This window comes from Micromys minutus (genome assembly GCF_963924665.1).
Source record: "Micromys minutus genome assembly, chromosome: 24".
NCBI classification, from domain to species: Eukaryota; Metazoa; Chordata; class Mammalia; order Rodentia; family Muridae; genus Micromys; species Micromys minutus.
The window spans coordinates 34354288-34376080 of record NC_137959.1 but is presented as its reverse complement, the minus strand read 5'-3'; positions in this window follow the sequence as shown (position 1 = coordinate 34376080).

The window sequence follows — 21793 nt, the reverse complement described above, 5'->3', positions numbered from 1 at the left end:
GTGGTTGTGGTGTCTAATGTATGCTATCCCAGCTCTAGAGAGGCTGAGGAGGTTGGGGGTGTCACATTACCCTGAGTCAGGGTAACCTGGTCTGGAGGGATGGCTCAGGAGGCAGTTGAGAGAACTTGTCCCTCCCACTAGACCACAGTACCTACATGGGGACTCACAGCTGTCTGAAATCCTGGTTCCTAAAGACGTGATGCCCTATTCTGAAATCAAGGCCAGCCTGGGGTATGTGGGCTTGAGTTACAACATGGAGTTTTCTCAAAACAGAAAAACATCCAGCCATGTTACTCAGACCTTGCGCCTCAGTTTCCTCCCAGCTGATCTTGCTTTCTACCAGCTGAAATCTACAAAGCCAGCAGTCAAGACTCAGCCAGAAGGGTCTGCATCTGCGCTCACACAGGGGACTTCACAGCAGCTGCTCCAATCAGAGCTGCAGGAGGTAGACCTGCTGCACCTGTGGCAGAGAAACTCCAGCTGGTCCCTCTTTTAAAGAGAGAACTCAGCTGGAGGCCCTGGTCTTGGGCAAGGTCCCACCCTCCTCCTGAGCCCTTGGCCTCAGAGCTTAAGTTCCCTGGTCTCTCAAACTCAAACATCCAGCCATGCTGAAGCCCGCTTTGCTTCTCTTTGCTTGTCTAGGTTTCTTTTCTCTCCTTCTCTTTATCAACTTACAGCTTCAGATTTCCCTGGTAAGTTTCCTGCAGCGCTCAGAGTGCTTCCTTTGACACTCCAACAGGGCTGTGGCTCTCTGGAGTTAACCACACAAGACACAAGTAAGACCGGACACTGTACTGCCTGTTGCTCCGGGATCCCTCTTTTTTTTTTTTTTTGGCAGCCCAGCCCAGGTTTAAGATGGCAATGAGCTTATGGGATCTCTTTATTGCTGAGTCATGATAGGTTTTATTTTGTTTTTGTGTTTTTGAGACAGGATCCCTGCAGTAGGACTGAGAACAGCCTCCTGCCCTAGCCTCCATTGGGCTAGGATAGGCAGGAACCACTACGCCCAGGGAAGAGCGCCCCCTAATGGAATGGAACTGATTAGCGGGTTTTAAGTATCAGGAGTTTGAGAATTATGGGGAGAGAGTAACTAGGAGGATAGTGGAACACTGTGGGTGTTGCTAAAGGTACAGAAAAAGAGGGTGGGTGGTTATGTTGTCCCCAGGGGGGCTAAATGTCCGAGACGTCCACATCCACAGAGACAGAGTCAGAGATTGATGCAAGAGGTGGTGTAATTCCAGATAACTGGGGACATCCTGAAATCGGGACAGTGACGAACGGCCTCCAGTTCCCAAAAGGAACAACTTTTATATATACATTGTTGTGAAGTAGAATTAACACAGCATGAGTCTGTGACTGAGGTAGGATTAACAATGTTGTTAAAGTCACTGGGTACCCATGTTGTTTAAAACATGATGTCCAGTTTCTGGCACCAATGTTAGGAAAAGGATGAAAAGAGTGTGTGTGTTTGTGGGGGGGGGTCAATATGGCCCATGGAGGGGTGGTGAGGCCTGGGGGCAAGGGAGATGCCTTTGGGGGCCCATGTTGGGAATCATTCCCTCTGAGGGACCAGTCACACGACGGTACAGTATAGAATAGAGTTTATTTAGGTCAAGGGAGAGTTAAGAGGGTAGTAGAGACAGAGAGAGAGAAAAAAAAGAGGAGTAGATAAATAGAACATGTGTAGAGAGAGGGGAAGAGGAGGAATAAGGGGAGAGAACAAGAAGCAACGGAGAGAGGAGGGGGCAAGCAGCCCCTTTTATACTGTCAGGTCACTGGGAGGAGCATACCTGGGTAAGGCCAGGTAACTGAAGGGTGGGGTTTACAGAATCCCAACAAACACAGCATGGGTCGGCTACTTCCCAGTTTTGGTCAGTGTTGACCTTTCACACAATTGGAGACCCCTGGAGGAGTGATGTAGTTGTCTGGCTACAGTTGTCACTCCCATTTGGGGGTATGGCAGGAAGTTACTAGCATCATGGAGTCCACAATTGGAGACCCTTTGAGGAATGATATAGTTATCTGGCCATTTGGGAGGTATGGCAGGAAATGGGATTCTCAGGCATGTCCAAATCTGACTCTTCTTCCTTATTACAGTAATTTCAGGCTTGATTCACCAGATCCTCCCTGTCCCTCAGAGCATCAAAAAAGCATGTGTTTGCAGGAGCCTAAAAACCTGAACTTGATCTTGGGATCACACAAGTCATAGGAGAGAGCAAATTCCTGAATGGTCTGCCCTCAGAATGCTTGGCTAGCTTATCAAAACCAAGACGGCATCCTGACTTGTGTAGGGTAGACTTCTGGGCTGATGTAGCTTGAGGCCTTAAACCTTCAGAGTTCTTGAGTTGGGAATAGTTGGAAGTGGACCCCTTTTCCCTATCAGAAGCTACACACTTTCCCCAGACACCCAAGGACATACACAGCAGCTATGCCTCTGAATACCCTTAGTTCCCAGCTGTTAAGGTGTCTAGGCCTGGAAGGAAGTAGAGACTATATCCCAGGAGCTGAGCCAGCACGGGGAGACTGACGCCACATGAAGGAGTTTGTCCCTTAGAGACTGCTGTCCCAGCCCATGCATTCCACAGTCTGTCAGGTCCCTAGAGATGGTCACCTGCCAGGTGGTTCCTGGTAGCATGCAGAAGCAACAGAGCACAGCAGACAAGGCAGAAAACCTAGAAGTTTTGCGTGAGATAGAAGAGGGGCTGGAGGTTCCGAGGTGGGTATGGCTCTGAGGCAAACACCATGAAGACACATGCATTCACCAACCAGTAAGGAATGTGCTCATGAGAGGCACCTTCATGGCTCACAGGCTCCTCAATAGCTGTCCTCCATAGACCAGGCTGATGGTGGGAGTAGCTGCCATTCAGGATGTGGCTGCCACTGAGGATACATGTGGCCTGAGCCAATTCACCCATGTATATGGTCACTATAATTAGCACCACAGCAAAAGAGGTGGAGTTATGGGGGTGTTATAAGAGCCCAGAGACATTATGACTATGGTGAGATGCTATGAAGTTTAATGACCTGATTTTTGTCCTAGGAGCCCAGGCAGTGCAGAAAGAGAACAGACTCTGTAGAGTTTCTGTTTGACCTTCACATGTGCACCATAGCTACATGCCCCTCCCCCACCTGGCCAACACAAAATATAATTAATTTTATCTTAAAGAGATGATGGGAAAGAGAGTTGGCTCAGCAGTTAAGATCACCGACTGCTCTTTCAAAGGTCCTGAGTTCAATTCCAAGCAACCACATGGTGGCTCACAACTATCTGTAATGGGATTCAATGTCCTCTTATGGTGTGTCTTTAGACAGCAACAGTGTACTTGTGTATATATATTAAATAGATATAAAAATAACAAAATAATGAATTAATTAAAAATGAGAAGATCAGAAGACAAAAGTTTCTTTTAAAAATGTGAACCTGGGTCAGGCTTTGTTTTGTGTCTTTGTTTGAAGTCGGGTTTTTCTATGTGGCTTTGGCTGCCCTGGAACACAGTCTGTAGACCAGGCTGGCCTCACTCAAGAGACCCTGTCTCTGCCTGCCCAATGCTCAGAATAAAGGTGCACACCACCACCGCCCCACATTTTTGTTTTTTTCTTAATGGTCCATTTTCAGTATGTTTTACCCTTAGAGTTTATCATAATCACGGACAACTGGGTGCCTCTCTTCTCTAGTCAACAGACGTCTGCTTGTCTCAGACCTCAATTGGAAAGTTCAATCTGATGAATGAACCTAGAAATTAAAACAATGTATTTACAAGCCTCAAAGAAGCCATTCGATAAAACTTAGTATCAAAAACCGATAACATTGGGGTTAGAGAGACGGCTCAGTGGTTAACAACACTGTCTGCTCTTTCACAGGTCCTGAGTTCAATTCCCAGCAACCACATGATGGCTCTTCACCATCTGTAATGGGATGTGATGCCCTCTTATTGTGTGTCTTAAGACAGATACAGTGTATATAAGAAATAAATAAACCATTTTTTTAAAAAGTCGGTATCATTGGTATGTTTAAAAAAAAAAAAAAAAAACAGTAAGATGAGGCTTGGGGAAGAAGTCCTAGCCCATGGGAAGAGAGAACAAGAATTTCTAGGAATCGGGGGATTTGAAAAACCACTGTTAGCACCAAATCATCAGGCAGGCATCCCACATTGCAGGATGGCATCAAAGTAAAATAAAAGACATGATTAGAGATGGATTTACTTAGAAATGTACTTGAGGCACTGCTGTGTCCTCTGTTGTCAAGCACGGCGTCACTTTCTGTCTGCATCATGTGCCTTGGGAAGGAGCTGAAACAATGGTGGGTGCCTTGGCCTTAGTTACCTGACCAACCTCACTTGCTAGCTTGCCCCACTGTACGGTTTTAAAGTATAAAGTGGACTGGACCTGACACCTAACCTTTAGCTAGGTGTCCTGGCTTTGGTCCAGCAGTGACACCTGTCATCCACACTCACAGATGCCAGAGTGCTTATTCCAGAAAGACCCCAACAGTACATGAAAAGTAGCTCTGTTTTTCCACCACTAGGATGTGTCACAGAAGATCTTACTGTCATGGGACATGAGGTCCCAGGATATTTGATCACACCAAATGATGCCTTTAATCCCTCTCAGCCCTTGTGAGGTAGAAACAGGTGGATCTCTGTGAGTTCAAGGACAGCAGGGCTGCATAGTAAGACTTGACTCTAAAAACAACCCCCCCCCCAAAAAAAAAACAAAACCAATAAAATGTGCACTTGGGAAATATAGGCAGAGGTATAGTGACTTCAAGGTCAGTCTCAATGACACAGGAAGACCTTGTGTCAACAGAATCTATGGCACCTCCCATGTGTACTCGGTGTCCTTACTTCACTCAGACTGGACACTCCCTCCTGTATACGTCCATAGGCAGCAGGTCTTCCCCTCCATTGCAATCTCCTGCCTATAAAATCAACTCCATATTAGTGTGCTGCAAAGCAATGGGCTTCATTATGGGCAGAGGCCCTGCAGAAGCAGCTGGGGCTCATTAGGAATGCAAGCTCTCAGGGCTCCAGGCCCCACCCTGTCCTTCAGACTTGGCCCATGGCTAAGCATTACACCTCAAGTCCTTTGTGTTACTTTTCAAATTATGTGTATGTGTATCATACATATGAGATAATATATATGATATGAGAATAAAAAAATATATATATATACGCATTTTGAGACAGGGCCTCAACTATGTAGATCAGACTACCCTTGCAGAGATCTACCTGCTTCTGCCTCCCAAGTGCTGAGATTTAAAGGTGTGTGCCAACACACCTACTTTAGAGGCATATTTTTTTAAAAATTTATTTATTTTATGTATGAGTACAGTGAAGCTGTCTTCAAACACACCAGAAGAGGGCATGAGATTCCATTACAGATGGTTGTGAGCCTCCATGTACTTTCTGGGATTAGAACTCAGGAGCTCTGGAAGAGCAGTCAGTGGCATCTCTCCAGCCTCCTTAAGGCAAGTCTTTTAAAGCTTGGCCAGGGCATTGATGTGATAGGAGTTTGGCTGGAGTTATCTGTATACTGAGAGGCTCCTGGCGCTGGGGTGTAAAAGGAAGGCAGGTCAGTCTAAAAGGTAGGAACATGTAGCCCTGCAGTAACACGGTCCAGGTAAGCTGTTGAGTAAGTGGATAGTGGAGCTCTTTTCTAAGAGGCAAATAGGTACTGCATGGATGGGAACCTAAAAGAAAGCACGTGAAGATGTAAGGCTCTGGGATGGGTCAGGACCACAGCTTTCTCTCAGGTCCTCAGGCCCTGGACCATCTTATGAGATCTCTTGTGTTGTACAAAACATCCCAGCAGGCAAGGTTTTGTTGATAGGAGGCCTTTTTGTGCTTCAGGCTCTAAAGAATGATGGGGCCTTCAAAAAATTTTAGGGTCCTTCAGGGCAGTGTGACAGGGGTGGTTTCAGTGTCCAGAAATGGAGGTATTCCAGACTTTGGGCAAGCACTTATAAGTGAAGTTGGGGGTCTACCGAAGACATGACAGGAAGGGCCTTTGAGAACCTAGACCCCTCTAGCCCATTTCGGGACAGACCCAGTGTTGTGATGTTATGAGAGACTCTGGAGTTTCAGACAGCCCCAACTCTTTAAGTTGTCTTTGGGAGAGGAAGAGGCAGCAAGGTAGGACCAGAAGAATGGATGAAAAGGTATTTATCATAGAGATCACATAGGCCAAGAGGACTGTAAAGTGGGTTCCTTGGAGTTTGCTGTCAACTGGTGAGCTAGTCTGGGGACTGGCCCAGCCACACTGGAGAGCCATGTTGTTAAAAGTCACTATCAATAAAGGATGTAATTTTGGCCCCCATCACATCTGGCGTCACCCTAGGTTCATTCATAGGAATGGAGAACAGCAGAGCCTGTATGACCTCAAGGCCCTCTTAGATGTCAGACGTTGGATCTCTTTCCACATCCACTCTTCACAGATGAAGAACAAGGTCAGGCTGAGTGTGACATCTTTGGGTAGAACTGACTTGCTCTCACAGTGAGACAGACATTCTTGGATTCAGGGCCTATCCACTTTGTAGACTGGACATAGCTTCAGGAGGATTGTATCATAGTGGTTTTGGGTGCTCCTGGTTGACAAGGCTGACTTTGTCCTTTCAGACAGGGCTTAGGTGGCTGCTAAAGAGAGCACTGGGGGCTCCTGGGAAGAACCTGGCACAGGCAACTGCTGCAGCCGCACACTGACAGGACCGGCCAGTCATCTTTGTCTTGCAGTCAGAACCTTTCTGATTTGAAAGCTCTCCTCTTGGAAATGAAAGACCTTGAACTGTGTCCAACAAGTGAGGAGAGCCTCAGGTCCCGAGTCTAGTTTGGAAAACTTTGTCTAATGTCTGGAGAGAGAGCATCCTTGGTTAATAAAAGATATAGCAGAGCCAGCTTGCTCCTGGTCTCTGGATGCAGATGCATGCTCTTGTGCATGGTTCTAACTAGTTAGATTAAGGAGTACAAGCTTCTTGGAAACTCGGTTGTTTGTGGTCATCATATGATCTCATCAGGTCCTTTCCCCTATAGTAGCTGATGCCTGTGGTTGGACAGGACCAGTCAGTGGGGCCAGTGTAAGCTGGACAGTTCTTCAGCGGAGGTTCCCCTCTTCCCAGGTGTCAAGTTGGCAGCTGAACTATGACACCAGTTAAGGAAAAGGAGTTGGAGAGGAAGTCATCAAAGGAAGAGAAGGAGGGAGCAGGTGAAGGATGGTAGCAGAGAAACCAGATCAAACAGGGGCTTGAGTGTGCAGAGCTATCAAGATGTCATCTGGGGCTGAGTTATGGGGGAATGGGCTGTGTGGAAAAATCTAGTCAGGCATATAACATCCTTCCCACCACCGTCTGAAAGGCCTACACCACTTCTCCTGTAACATGGTCATGAAGGCTTGGGCTAAAAGGTCTGAGTTCTTTCCTCAATGTGACAAGTCTCATCATAAAATCAGCAATGCAGTGATGTGCCATGAGGTGGCAGCATTCTTGACCTGAGAGATTTTTATTTTCTTTAATTTTGTTATAGGGGAAAATAAGTGCCCTCCTTCCTTTTTAGAATCTAGGGTGCAAACTGAGGCCAATTCTTCTTATTCATATTAGTACATTGTAGCTGTCTCTGACACACCAGAAGAGGGCATCAGATCCCATTACAGATAATTGTGAGCCACCATGTGTTGGGGATTGAACTCGGGACCTCTGAATGAGCAGTCAGTGCCCTTAACCGCTGAGCCATCTCTCCAGCCCTCCATGAAGCCAATTCTTTAGAAGACATCTCAGGTATCATTCAGAATGAAGTGTTACTGCAGAGCTCCATGCTCCTACCTTTTAGACTGACCTGCCTTCCTTTTACACCCCAGCGCCAGGAGCCTCTCAGTATACAGATAACTCCAGCCAAACTCCTATCACATCAATGTCCTGGCCAAGCTTTAAAAGACTTGCCTCAAGGAGGCTGGAGAGATGCCACTGACTGCTCTTCCAGAGCTCCTGAGTTCTAATCCCAGAAAGTACATGGAGGCTCACAACCATCTGTAATGGAATCTCATGCCCTCTTCTGGTGTGTTTGAAGACAGCTTCACTGTACTCATACATAAAATAAATAAATTTTTTAAAAAATATGCCTCTAAAGTAGGTGTGTTGGCACACATCTTTAAATCTCAGCACTTGGGAGGCAGAAGCAGGTAGATCTCTGCAAGGGTAGTCTGATCTACATAGTTGAGACCCTGTTTCAAAATGCGTATATATTTTTTTATTCTCATATCATATATATTATCTCATATGTATGATACACATACACATAATTTGAAAAGTAACACAAAGGACTTGAGGTGTAATGCTTAGCCATGGGCCAAGTCTGAAGGACAGGATGGGGCCTGGAGTCCTGAGAGCTTGCATTCCTAATGAGCCCCAGCTGCTTCTGCAGGGCCTCTGCCCATAATGAAGCCCATTGCTTTGCAGCACACTAATATGGAGTTGATTTTATTGCAATGGAGGGGAAGACCTGCTGCCTATGGATGTATACAGGAGGGAGTGTCTGGGCCACCAAATGTGCCAGGATTGAGGAGTCAGAGATACAGGGTTCGAAGATCAAGACATATAAAGGATGTCAGAAAGAAAGCACGCTGGGACAAGGGGTACAGCTTCGTGAGGTGCTAGCATTGAAAGCAGAAGGGCCGAGCCTGGTGGCCAGCACCCACATAAAAAACTGGGCTCCTTCCTGTAACTCCAGAGCTGGGGAGGGGAGAGATACTCAAACATATGGACTTAAGGTCCCTGGATCTTTATTTGAATAAAAACAGTCATACGCTCATATTTTCTCATCTAATCTGGGAGTTTTTCCTACACGCCGTTCAGTGTAAACACATTCAGCCATAGCTCACTTTTCCCCCTCAAGACATGGCTTCCCTGCGTAACAGCCCTGCTGGCCCTGGAATTCTTTGTAAGACCAGGCTGGCCTCAGACTCGGCTCCTTAGCTGTGGCTTACAGAGTGTGCCATTGTGCCCATTCTAGTCACTCATTTCTAAAGGGTAAAATTTTCTAAGCCAAAACTGCGCTATAACTTGGTTAACATAACATCTTGGTTCTGGCACTGTTTTGTTTTAATCTTCAGATCACTAGGAATGAATTTCTGGGAATGAAGAGAGTGTGTGTATCTCTTTTAAAAGACAGAACCAATTATCTTTAAAAGAAAAAACCCAGGGGACTGGAGATATGGCTCGGTAGTTGAGATCGCTGGCTGCTCTTCCAGAGGACCCAGGGCTCAGTTCCCAGCACTCACAGGTTGGCTCACAACTGTCTCTAACTCCAGTTTCAGGGGCTCCAGTGCCCTCTTCTGGCCTCTGTAGGTACTGCATGCATATGGTCCACAGACAAATATGCAGATACGCATGTAGATGGTCCTGCAGCTGTTTGTATTTTATTTTGATATTAATTCCACTTCCCCAAGAAGGGCTGCCTAGTTATGTACTCATGAAGGTAACTTCATCTGAACCTTCCCATTTTAATTAGTAAAGGCAAGAACCAGTGACTGGGCAGGGGAAGGGAGATGTAGAGAGAGGACCAAGGAGAAGGACGGAGATGGAGGTCAAGAAGGATGAATTGGATCCAGATGGACTTAATTGGCATTAAGTAGCTATGAACATTTAAGGATTTTATAGGTCTTTTACCTCCTATAGAAGGGCAGTTTGTATCTTTTTCTGTTTGATGTAATCTTATTGTGTACAGGGTTTGTGACTGAGAGTTTGATGTATAAACCTGTATGAAAAGCTATCTCATGTTTGTGCCGGGCAGGGCAGTAATTTTACCTGGGTTGAAGAGTGTCACGAGGGTGGAATGAGATTGGGAGGTGGCTTGGATGTAGCGACAGTGTGTGTGGATCAGCTCCGTACTAGAAGCAGCGCCCGCAGAGTGATACCATGGGGCCGATAAAGATAAGCCTTTCCATTTTTAATATTAAACCGCAACATACACATACAATATTGAAAATAAAATCTAGTGTGGTTTCCATTCTAATGCATAATAAAAAATAAAAAAAGCTCAACTTATGATGTGAAACCAAGCTTCAAATTATAATCTTTCAGTTATGAAAAAAGTATTTTCAAACAGGGTCTTACTATATAGACTGGTCTTAAACTTAGATCTATGTTTCTGCCTCCCAAGTGTTGTGATTAAAGGTGTGAACCACCATATGGACGCCATTGAAGTCTAATTTATTGTGGTGGTCTGAATGAGAAATAGCTTTTATGGGTTCGTATGTTGAATGCTTGGTCTCCAGTTGGTGGAACTCTTTGGTAAGGATGAGGAGTGCCGTTGGAATGTCCACACCACACTTAGCTTGCTCTCCTGTTTGTGTCTCTAAGCTACTGCTCCAGTGTCAAAGCTGCTATGTTGGCCTCTTGTCATGATGGCCATGGACCATATGTGAACACCAAAAGGTGACAGCTAATGCTGAGGCAGGTTCCAAGGGGTGGTGCTATATGAAGACAAACCAGAAATGATTTCTAAAATGCATCACGCACATAGAAACTATAAAAAGCAATGAAACATAACTCTTCAGTTTTTTTTCTTTTCTTTAAAGTCTGTAAAAATGTAACATTTGTGAGTTACATGGGCAGTACGCTAACCATTTTTTTTTTTGAAGGACAATTCATAAAGCATTAAAAGGAAGACAGAAGCATACAAAAATAGATTTCTGGGGTACAGATTTTTTAGAAATACACATGCACATGTATGTAAACACCTAAGGGAGAAAGAAACAGAGCATGAAAGACGACACTCCCTGCACAGCACAGGTCTATTCTGTAGTGCACACTGAGTCAGAGCATAGGTCTGTTCTGTATGCACACAGTCAGAGCACAGATCTGTTCTGTAGTGCACACCAAGTGAGAGTACAACTCTATTCCGTAGTGCACACCGAGTCAGAGCCTACCTGCCTCCTTTCCCTCTAGATCTCGATTACCTCAGACCTGTGCACATTTATATAAATGGTGCTTTAGAAAGTCTTCAGACCCAGAAGCAGGTTAGAACAATACTCCCTTTTCTTTAGTGACTGCGCAGCTCAGCAACAATGGCCACAGCAACCTGTATGAGGCAGCTGTAGAGGGAACCGTGCTATGTGCTACTTTAAAGTCCATTCTGTTTTTTCCTTTGGAAGCGCACTGGAATGCAAAGGTACTGAGACACACATGCTGTTTAGAAACCTCCTGCTGTGATGCAATTATCAAAGGCGAGAATTTCACATTCCCAGTAGCTATTAAACTTACATAAACAGATTTAAAACAATTTGTTTTGTGGTATAGCCTTACATACAAATTTCTAAGGTACTGTCTATATATGCTTTATATTTTCTCTTAGAATATTCAAGTCATTCAAGATTTTAAAAGTTCACTGTGGACTGCAGATAAGTGGCTAAAAAAGAGAGAGAAGAATCTTGCCTAGCACAGGTAAGACCCTAGATTTGATCCCCAGAAGCACAAAATACCAAAAAAGCTCCTGGAAACAGATCTAGGTATGTCTATTTACAATTGAATTTGGGTATAAATGCACTGAAATACATACATGTTTGGATATCTTTAGCTGGATATTATAACTTCCAGTATAATTAAAAAAATTATTATGTATGAGTACACTCTCTCTCTTCAGGAACACCAGAAGAAGGCATCGGATCCCCGTTACAGATGTTAGTGAGCCACCGTGTGGTTGTTGGGAATTGAACTCAGGACCTCTGGAAGAGCAGTCAGTGCTCTAACCACTGAGCTGTCTCTCCAGCCCTCAGTATATTCTTAGGTATCTTTTTTCTAAAGTTTTTGAGTTAGATTACATCTCAATAGAATTTCCTAAGTTCCTTCAGTGTCTTCATGAGGGCTTCTCCCTCACCAGAAGAATTCCGGCCTGATGGGTTTTCTGCAGCAGTCTGCCTGTAGCCTCAGGACTATCACATGTGAACCCTCTGGTGGACGCTGAGTCGAGACTTCCTGCTGAAGGCTTTCCCACACTCGGCACACTCGTAGGGCTTCTCGCCCGTATGGATTCTCAAGTGTAACCTAAGCGTTGACCTCTGGCTGAATGTCTTGCCACACTCCGTGCATTCATAGGGCTTCTCCCCTGTGTGAGTTCTCCTGTGGATGATGAGCTGCGAGTTCTGGATGAACGTCTTCCCGCACTCGCTGCATTCGTAGCGCTTCTCCCCTGTGTGAATTTTCTGATGTATGATGAGGTTTGATTTCTTAAAGAAGGTTTTTGCGCATTCATTACACTCATAGGGCCGCTCCCCTGTGTGAATTCTCTGGTGTGTGGTGAGTTCAAACTTCTGAGCAAATGTCTTTCCACATTCATTGCAACCATAGGGCTTCTTCTCCATGTGTGCTCTCTGGTGCACGATAAGGTTTGACTGGTGAGTGAATGCTTTTCCACACTCGGGACATTCAAAGGGTTTCTCTCCAGTATGAATTCTCTGATGCTTGATGAGGTTTGCCTTATGGGAGAAGGTCTTCTGGCACACATTACACTCATAGGGCTTTTCTCCTGTGTGGATCCTCTTGTGACTAACAAGCAGTGACTTAAAGGAGAAGGCCTTGTCACAGTAATTACAGACGAAAGGCTGAACCAAGCTCTTAATTTTCTGATGTTTAAAGATGGCGTCTGCGTGGCTGAGGGCCCTTCCATTATATTCTGAGTACTGAAGCCCAGCCAGAGGCTTCTCTTGCTTCAGGTACAGAAGTGGCTCCCCAAGTCCCCCGCACTCCTCTGCTTTCTCTCTTATGCAGCCTCTACTGCTAAGCAAGCCTGAACTGTACTTCAAGGTTTTCCCATATAAGTCATATTTATAGGGAACTTGTCTTAACGAAGAGAAGTCTGTGTTCAGATTCAATGTCTTCCCAAAGAGACTGCCCCTTTCTTCAGTTGGTAATTGGTTCTTGAGGGTTGTAAGTGACCTTGCCTGCTTATCCAGGTCTCTGGGGTCCTTCTCCACCTGGTCATCAGCCTTCCACACTTCTAGGACAAAGAACAATGAAAGGCTCTTAATCTCTCTCTCTGTTAGAGTGGGAACTCCCCACAAGGGCTCCCACTATAGAGCTGACTCAGCTGTCCAACAAAAATCCCCACCGCAAGCCTTTCTCATCTCGTAAGCTCTGCTCTGTGTGTGTGTGTGTGTGTGTGTGTGTGTGTGTGTGTGTGTGTCTTCCTGAGAACAAAATGACCTTAAAGTGAACAGAAAAAAAGCTGGGTGGTGGTGGCGCATACCTTTAATCCCAGCACTCAGGAGGCAAGGGCAGGTGGATTTCTCTGAGTTCAAGGCCATCTTGGTCTTCACATCAAGTTCTAGAACAGCCAGGACTTCATAGTGAAGCCCTATCTGGAAAAAAAAAATAACCAACAAAACAAAAAAACTGGGCAGAAAAACAAAAAACCAAAAAGCTGAGATACTGTGATACCGTGACTCACACCTGTAATCCTAACACTCGGGACAATGAGTTGAGATTAGCTTGTGTTTAAGCCCAGTCTGGACTACACAGAAAGATCCTGTCTCAGCAACTTTCTTTCTCCCTGTGGTCACAATCAAAAATAAAGGTGAGTGTAAGATGACATAGGAAAGCTAACTGTTCTGGGATGAAGGTTTCCCAGTATCTCAAAGACAATGAACAGCTAGCCTAGAAACCAAGAACCTATGGTGACACCGAGTGACCAGGCCTGAGACGGACGCTTCAGCTCTAGCTGACAGTGATCCAGAGTCAGTCTTCTCTACGCATCCGTATAAGTCTCCTCCTTTTTGAGACTGCGTTTCACTATGTAGACCAGGCTGGCCTAGTGTTTCACTATGTAGACCAGGCTGGCCTAGTGTTTCACTATTGTAGACCAGGCTGGCCTAAAACTGTCAGCAATTCTTTGTTCCAGCATTTGTCTTAACTGACCCACAAATAACTTTTTTTTTTCAATATATGTGAGTGTTTTGCTTGTATGCATGTATGGTTGTGCACCATGTATGCCCAGTACCCACGGAAGGCAGGAAGAAGGTGCCAGACTCCCTGGAACTAAAGTTACAGATGGCTGTGAACCATGACATGAGTGCTGGGAACTGAACCCAGGCCCTCTGGAAGAGCAGTGAGTAAGTACTCCCTTTTCTTGTTCTTCAAGACACGATTTCTCTATCGCTCTGGCTGTCCTGGAACTCACTCTGTAGACCATGGAAGCTCACAGAGATCTGCCTGCCTCTGAGATTAAAGGCATGTGCCACCCCTGCCAGCTGTGAGTAAGTACACTTTTGCTGAGCCACCTCTCCAGTTCTGACTTCTAAAATCTTTTTGAGACAGGGTCTCATGTGTCTCAGGCTGGCCTCCTCTTCATTAGGTAACAAACGATAACTTTGAACTATAAATCCTCCTGCCTCTGTATCACACGTGCTTGAATTACAAGTGCGTTGTAACCCCATGTCTGCTTTATCATGGACTGCTATGATCCAATGTAGGACCTCGTGTATGCTAGGCAAGCATTCTACCAACTGAACAACTCTTACACCAGAATTACTTAAAAGTAATGGGCAGGCACAGTGGTCCACACCTTTAATCCCAGCACAGCTTTAGCCCAGGCAGGCAGAGCCCTGAGTTTGAGGCTAGCAAGGTCTGCACAGTGAGTCCAGGCTAGTCAGGGATACACAGCCAGACCCTGGATCTAAAAAGAAATAAAACATATGGGGAGGGAGTAGAGATCAGAGGACTCCACAGAGTCAGGTTTCTCTGACTTTTCCATGGGTTCTAGGGATCAACTCGAGTCACGAAGGTTGCATGGCAAAGGCCTTTTACCCATTGTGCCCTCTCACCAGCCCTCAAACAACGCTAGACTTTTCCTTTTCTCATGTTCACGTACATGTGACGTGTGTATGTGACGTGTGTATGTATACACGTTTGCATGTATATGGGTGTAGGTGCATATGCAGGTGGAGACTCATGGCTCACGTAGTAACCATCCTTTACTGCTCTTCTACCATATTCAATGAGGCAGGGTCTCTCAGTCAAACCCAGAGCTCACTGATGTGCAGTCTTACCGGCACCATTACAGGGATTCTGTGTGCACTTGTATACTCTCTCCCCAGCCCTGAAAATCACTTACTGGAAAAAAAAAAAAAAGAGACTGGAGAGAGAGTTCAGAACTTAAGAGAACTTACTTCCAGAGATCAATCCCCACACCCACATGGTGGGGCTCACAACCACCTGTCACTCCAGTTCTAGGGAATTCCAATGCTCTTCTCTAGCTTCTGAGGGTATCCAGGCACACAGATGGTACACAGACATATGGGCAGGCAAAACACCCATACGTGAAATCATTTTAAAAAGATTTACTTTTATGTGTATGCATGGGTGTTATACCTGCATGTTGTGTCTGAGTCTGTGTCTGAGTCTGTGTCTGCAGAGCCCACAGAGACCAGAAGAGGGCACCAGATCCTCTGGAAATGGAGTTACAGAGTCTGTTAGTCTTGTGTAAAGGACAGGAATCATTCCCACATTCTCTGGAAGAGTAGTACTCTTAACCACTAAATCATAGCTGCAGCCACCACTACCATGTTTTTTGGAGACAGCCCTAGCTGTTCTGAAATGCTTCATGTAGACCAGGCTGGCCTTGAACTCACAGAGATCTGCCTGCCTTTGCCTCCTCGGTGCTGGGATTAAAGTGTGCAACACTACACCTAACTTACACTTTTTAAACTTATGTGTGAGTGCATGTGCATGCACGCTACGGCATGGGAGGGAGGTCAGAGACAAACACCTGGAGTTCTCCCTCTCCACCAACATGGGCCCTAGGGATCAAACTCAGGACATCAGGCTTGGAAGCAAGCACCCAGCCACCTCAGCGGTCCAAAGTGTTTTTTTATTTTATTAATGTCCGTGTACAGTACAGGTGCCACCACAGTCAGAGGTTTCAGACCCCCCTGGAGTTAGTGGTTCAGGTGGTTGTGAACCGTCCAACAAAGAAAAATAAGAACCAAATGCAAGTCCTCTGCAAAAGCACAGAGTATACACTGTTAACTATTAAGTCAATTCTCCAGTCCCACAAAATAACTTTAAAAGTGAGCTCTCTCCCTCTCCCTCTCTCAAGATTTATTTATTTGATGTATGTGAGTACACTGTTGATCTCTTCAGACACACCAGAAGAAGGCATCGGATCTCATTACAGATCAATTGTGAGCCACCATGTGGTTGCTGGGAATTGAACTCAGGACCTCTGAAAGAACAACCAGTGCTCTTAATCACTGAGCCATCTCTCCAGCCCCAAAAGTGAGCTTTTCTCACAGGCCAGAAGAGATCATTACACTGTGGTACTCCAAGTCTCCGGAGACACCTTTCAAGTAGATCCTGGAGTTATCTGGGCAGAGTGGCACACACCTTTAATCCCAGCACTTGAGAAACAGAGGCAGGCAGATTTCTTTGAGTCTGAGGCCAGCCTGGTCTACAGAGTAAGTTCTAAGACAGCCATCACTATGTAGAACGCCCCCCCCCCCCCCACTCACTCACTCACACACACACACCAAAGATCCCGGAATTCACTGTATTGAAAATAGAGCATCTGTGTCCTTACCGCACACTCATATGCTGGGTTTACACTTTCTCTTATACCAAGGCTGCTGAGCGTGGGCGTGTTTTTATCCTTCTTCTATGACTCTACCTGGACAGATCTAAAGAGTCCTTATTCTGCCTTTAAAAGCCTTAAAGTATTACTAGCTTCTCCTTATGATCCTGCTGCTGTCTAAAACCATGTCATTCTTACACTGAAAAATCTGTGTCCATTCCCACAAGTTAAATACAAAGTCATCATTCTGGTAAACTGAGAGCAGTAATACTAACTCCCGGTACTAGTGTGTTAGGCAAGCACTGATAAATATGGAGAGATGAATATTTGGAAGTGTGCCAGGGATCAGAAGTACAGGTCATCCTGAGTTCTTAGTCATCTCTAAAGGTTTTTGGAATTGAAAAATAGTTTCAAAGGAGACTGGAAATGTAGTTCTGTTAGCATAGTGCTTAACTACTACACCTAAAAATGCCCTGGGCTCCATCCCCAGCACCACAGAAAACCAGGAATAGCAGCATGCCTGTGATTGCAGTACTTGAGAGGTGCAACTGGGAGGACTGGAAACTATACTTGACTTAATGTACTGGGTTCAAGGCTAGGCTGGGATAGATAAATCCTTTCACAGCATGCATCTTTTGCCCAGCACTGGGGCAGGAGGGTTAGAGGCCGATGATCTTGAGTTCAAGACCAGCTAGGGCCACATAAGTGAGAACCTGTCTTCAAGACAAACAATCCCAATGTACTCAAATGGTTCAAAACCTCAGATATCACATCGACCAGCTTTTCACTTTCCTCCTTGTAGTCCCCTAAAGAATTCTGAACTGAATTCTAACTACACTGTCTACAACTCCTACCATCCCAGCATAGAGAGCCATTTACCAATCTGTCCTTACCCACTGAGAGCAGGTTGCTGTAGTTCTCCAGCATCACATCCATGTACAGAATCCTCTGCGAGGGGTCCAGTTGCTCCCACTCCTCCTGGGTGAAGTCCACAGTTACGTCAGTGAATGAAACGGATCCCTGAAATGACACATTTCCTTCTAAAGCGATTAGCTTTGGGAGATAGAAGGGATACAGGAAGAGTTTACTCTGGCCATGTTCATAGCCCCAACTGTGCTGTTTGTCCAGTGTCTGTCACAGCTCTCAACAGTGAGGGTGTTATTCAGGACAGGCGTGGTGCACACTTCGAACCCCAGCACTTGGGGAGGTAGAGGCAGGCGGATCTGAGTTTGGGGCCAGTCCGGTCTACATAACAAATTTCAATCTAGTCAGGGATCAAAACTAAGCTAGAAAGACAGATCCACATGTCAGAGGCCTACATCAAATGACAAAGGAAAATGAAGACTTTTCAAAAACACAAGGTCTGGAAAGTGTATTTCTTAGCCTTTCTCAAGGAACCCCTGAAAATGCACTGAAGCATGGTGCACACCTTTAATCCCAGCACTCGGAAGACAGAGGCAGGTGGATCTCTGTGAATTAGAGGTCATCCTGGTCCACATAGTTTTCCAGGACAGTCAAGGCCAACATAGCCATGGAACAGTGGTTCTCAACCTTCCTAACGCGGTGACTTTAATGCAGTTTCTCATGTTATACTGACCCCAAACCAGTTTGTTATTGCTACTTCGTAACTAATTTTGCCACTGTTATGATACTGATATGACCCACAAAGGGTGTCAAGACCCACAGGTTGAGAGCCATAGAGTGACTCAGTCTGGGGGGGGGGGGGAACAGCAACAATAAAACAGGAAATCAAAGAGGAGAGCCTAGGAAGAGTTTGCAGAACAGCAGTAACTCCAATGACACCAGGCTGCTTCTAGTGTAGGTGGGAAGGAATGAGAAAGCAGGCACTGAGGCCTAGCATCAAGATCCTTGTTGCCACTGCACCAGACTTTTACTAAGCCTACATGCAGATTCTTACACTTGCTCTGGTTTGTCCTGGACATGTGCTAAGGGCATTTCTCTCCCCCTTCCACGCCAGCCTGCCTCGGACCAGGTGAGGACACTCACTTCATCCATCTCGCAGATCTGCCTGGTTTTAACCAACTTCCAAGAGCTGGCATTCAAGCGGTAAAGCCAGAAGCATCCGCTCCGTCAACCACAGTCCTGCCAAACTTTGACCCAGCCCTGTGTTGCCTGCTCATGACCTTGCCAATGACTTTTCCAAATGAGGGTTCTGTGGACTATAAGCCACAGCTTAGGTAAGCATTGCTAAGGAGTACCACCTTGCTTTCTGCCAGTAAGACTATCCTTCATCTTGCCACCTGACATGCAAGAGCTGGACCACAGGATGTGGGTAGCTCACTTCTTGACCCAGATGTGCACAGAGCGCTCACACTACACACCGTTTCTTTTCTCGGGTGGGGAGGGGTACAGGTATCGAGCTCAAGGATGCAAGGCCATACACTATTAGCTGAGCTATATCCCTCCAGAGCACTTTACTGCATACACCGTTAGTACACAAGGAATAAGGAACTCGAGCTGGCAGCATGACTCGGTGGTAAACCGGTTCAACATCTGGAACCACACGATGGAAGAAGAGAAGCAACTCCTGAAAACATACCAGACGCTATAGCACGCAGAAAAGAAACAGGCTTTTGAGACCACCTCATTATGTAGCACTATCTGGAGCAGAATTTACAGAGGGCTGCCTGCCTCTGCCTCCTGAGTGATGCTGGGTTAAGGGTGTGAGCCCCATGCCCCTCATTAAGAGAATGAGGGAGTTTATGTTCCAATAACCAGTAAGTTCAAAAGATGGTATTTGCTATGGTGGTGCACACCTGTAATCCCAGAACTTGGGAGGCAGGAGGATCATGATTTCAAGGCAAGCCTAAACTACACAGTTTCCATGACAACGGCTACAAAGCAGGATCCTATCCCCACCACCTACACAAAACTAAAAACAAACCTGGCCAGGTGGTGGTAGCACAAGCCTTTAATCCCAGCACTGAAGAGGCAGAGGCAGGAGGATCTCTGAGTTTGAGGTCAGTCTGGTCTACAAAGAGGAACCCCCCCACACACACAACCAAAGTTAACCCACTGAGTAATCAAAACAGTATAAACACTTATCTGACAGAGAGTATAATGTACAAGAACTACAGAGATGGCTCAGTGGTTAAGAGCACTGGCTGCTCTTCCAGAGGACATGGGTTTGGTTCTCAGAACCCACTTGGCAGCTCACCACTGTAACCCCTCAGTCCCAGGGGATCAGATACCCTCTTCTGGACTCCAAGGGCACCAGGCACATATGTGGTGCACAGACATATGGCAATGCAATATTCGGAAAATATCTTACATTCTAAGAGACTGGAACTTTTGCAGGACTTCACAGCCAAAGTTAATATTTTTTAAAGATCACTTAAAATTTAAGACTGCCAGCGTTACTGTACACTCAAACTTTATTTAACCTGTCTTTAAAAGAACAACCTTAGATGCCTTAGGTTTACTAAGTAATTAATTTTTACAACCTGAGCTAATGCATAGTTCTAATCTTAGGTATCTTTCAATGCTCTTGACCCAAGGTAATACATGTGTACCATTTACTGAAAGCAGATACAGAAGTTGAAAACAACTTCCTAAGATCCACCATAAATGCTAAATAATCACTTATAATTTTTAGTTGATAATGTGTGGTATCTGTGTCAGCTGGAATCCGGGACTTTATCCCTTGTAAAACTTAGATTTCAGTAAAGTACCCCATTCCCACATGGTGCTTTCTGTGCTGCTGAATAAAGACAGAGCAAAGCCCTTTGTTAGGGAGACACCATTGCCACACATAAGACACACACTGCACATACAGGCCCCACTTACATAACACACACAGTGGGACAGACTCGGGCTCATGAGCACACGGAGCATGGTGCAGGATCCCCACCTGCACTCACTCCTGTTGCACGACTCCAAGGGAAGGGAGTGAGTGTGACACCTTCGCATCACTGGTAACCCAGTTAATAATGCCCTTCACTGATCCTGTAAGATGCAAAATGGTGAGAGGGGCACGAGCAAATCTGGCGAGATTTGTCATTGCCCTTTCCCTTGTGTCAGACCTTAGGGCTGAGGATGTTCCTGCTCAGTTGGGTGAACTAAATGCAGGTTGATCAGGCCTGAGTTTAATCAGGCCCCCACATAGCAGGGGCTAGGAGGCAGCACTGAATCACCAACGGCAAGGTGAGCGTAGTTATAATGGGAAGCATAGACAGCTCACTGTTCATACATAATGGTCTAATGTAGTCAGCGCAGGTGAGGTGAATTTTACAATGGCATGACTCATATAGACCTTTGATACTGGGTAATTCCAGGCATGAAATGGATAAGAAGCCTACTGCATTTAAAAAAAAATAGCCGTATAAATGGGAAAAAAAATCTTACAAATGAAAGGCTACACTGGATCATGGCAAAAGGAGATCTCAACTGGTGAACCGATTTCCATACTTGAGCCAGTTTGCAGCGGATGAAGGACCTTGATAAAATAACTACAATATTACTCTTAGCCTTTCTCCAGTTCTTCCCCCAGAGAGACCTATGACCTTTTACAAGGGGAAATGTACAGTGGGAGAAGGAAGTAATCAGATTAGCGGGGTCTATTAGTGGATACTGATTCTGGGAACCCCCAAAATACTGTTGTCCTCCAATTAAAGTAGGTCCCCAAACTCATCGTAGTTCCAGATGTATAACTGGGATACATAGAAGTTGGCAGAATTCTCACATTGGTTCCCTGACCTGTGGCGTGAAGGCTGTTATGGTGGGAAAGGCTAACTGGAAGGCTCAAGTTGCCCTGTCAGGGAAAATACTAAGTCAAAAGCAGTAGCCATCCCCGGAGGAACAACAGAAGCACGTACGACCATTAAGGACTTGAAAGATGCAGGGGTGGTGTTCCTTCCCCTGCCAGATGTGTCCTTGAGCAGAGTAACACGCAGTTTGCCCTTTTTTCAGTACCTGTCCATAAGACATCCCAAAAAGAAGTTGTTCCTGGTGTTTTTTTGTTCTCCCTCCTGAGTCAGGGTTTCTCTGTGTAGCCTAACTGTCCTGAAAATTGCTCTGGAGACCAGGCTGGCCTCCCAGCTGCCTCTGTCTCCAAAGAATGGATATTAGAGTGTGCTAGTGTGCCTATCTGATGCTTTCAATTGGATCTTGATCATCTAGTTCACAAAATATCGGTCTACCATATTGATGACATCATCTGATTGGACTGAGTGAACACAAGGTAGCAACCACTTTGGACTTGTAGGTAACACATGCACATCAGAGAT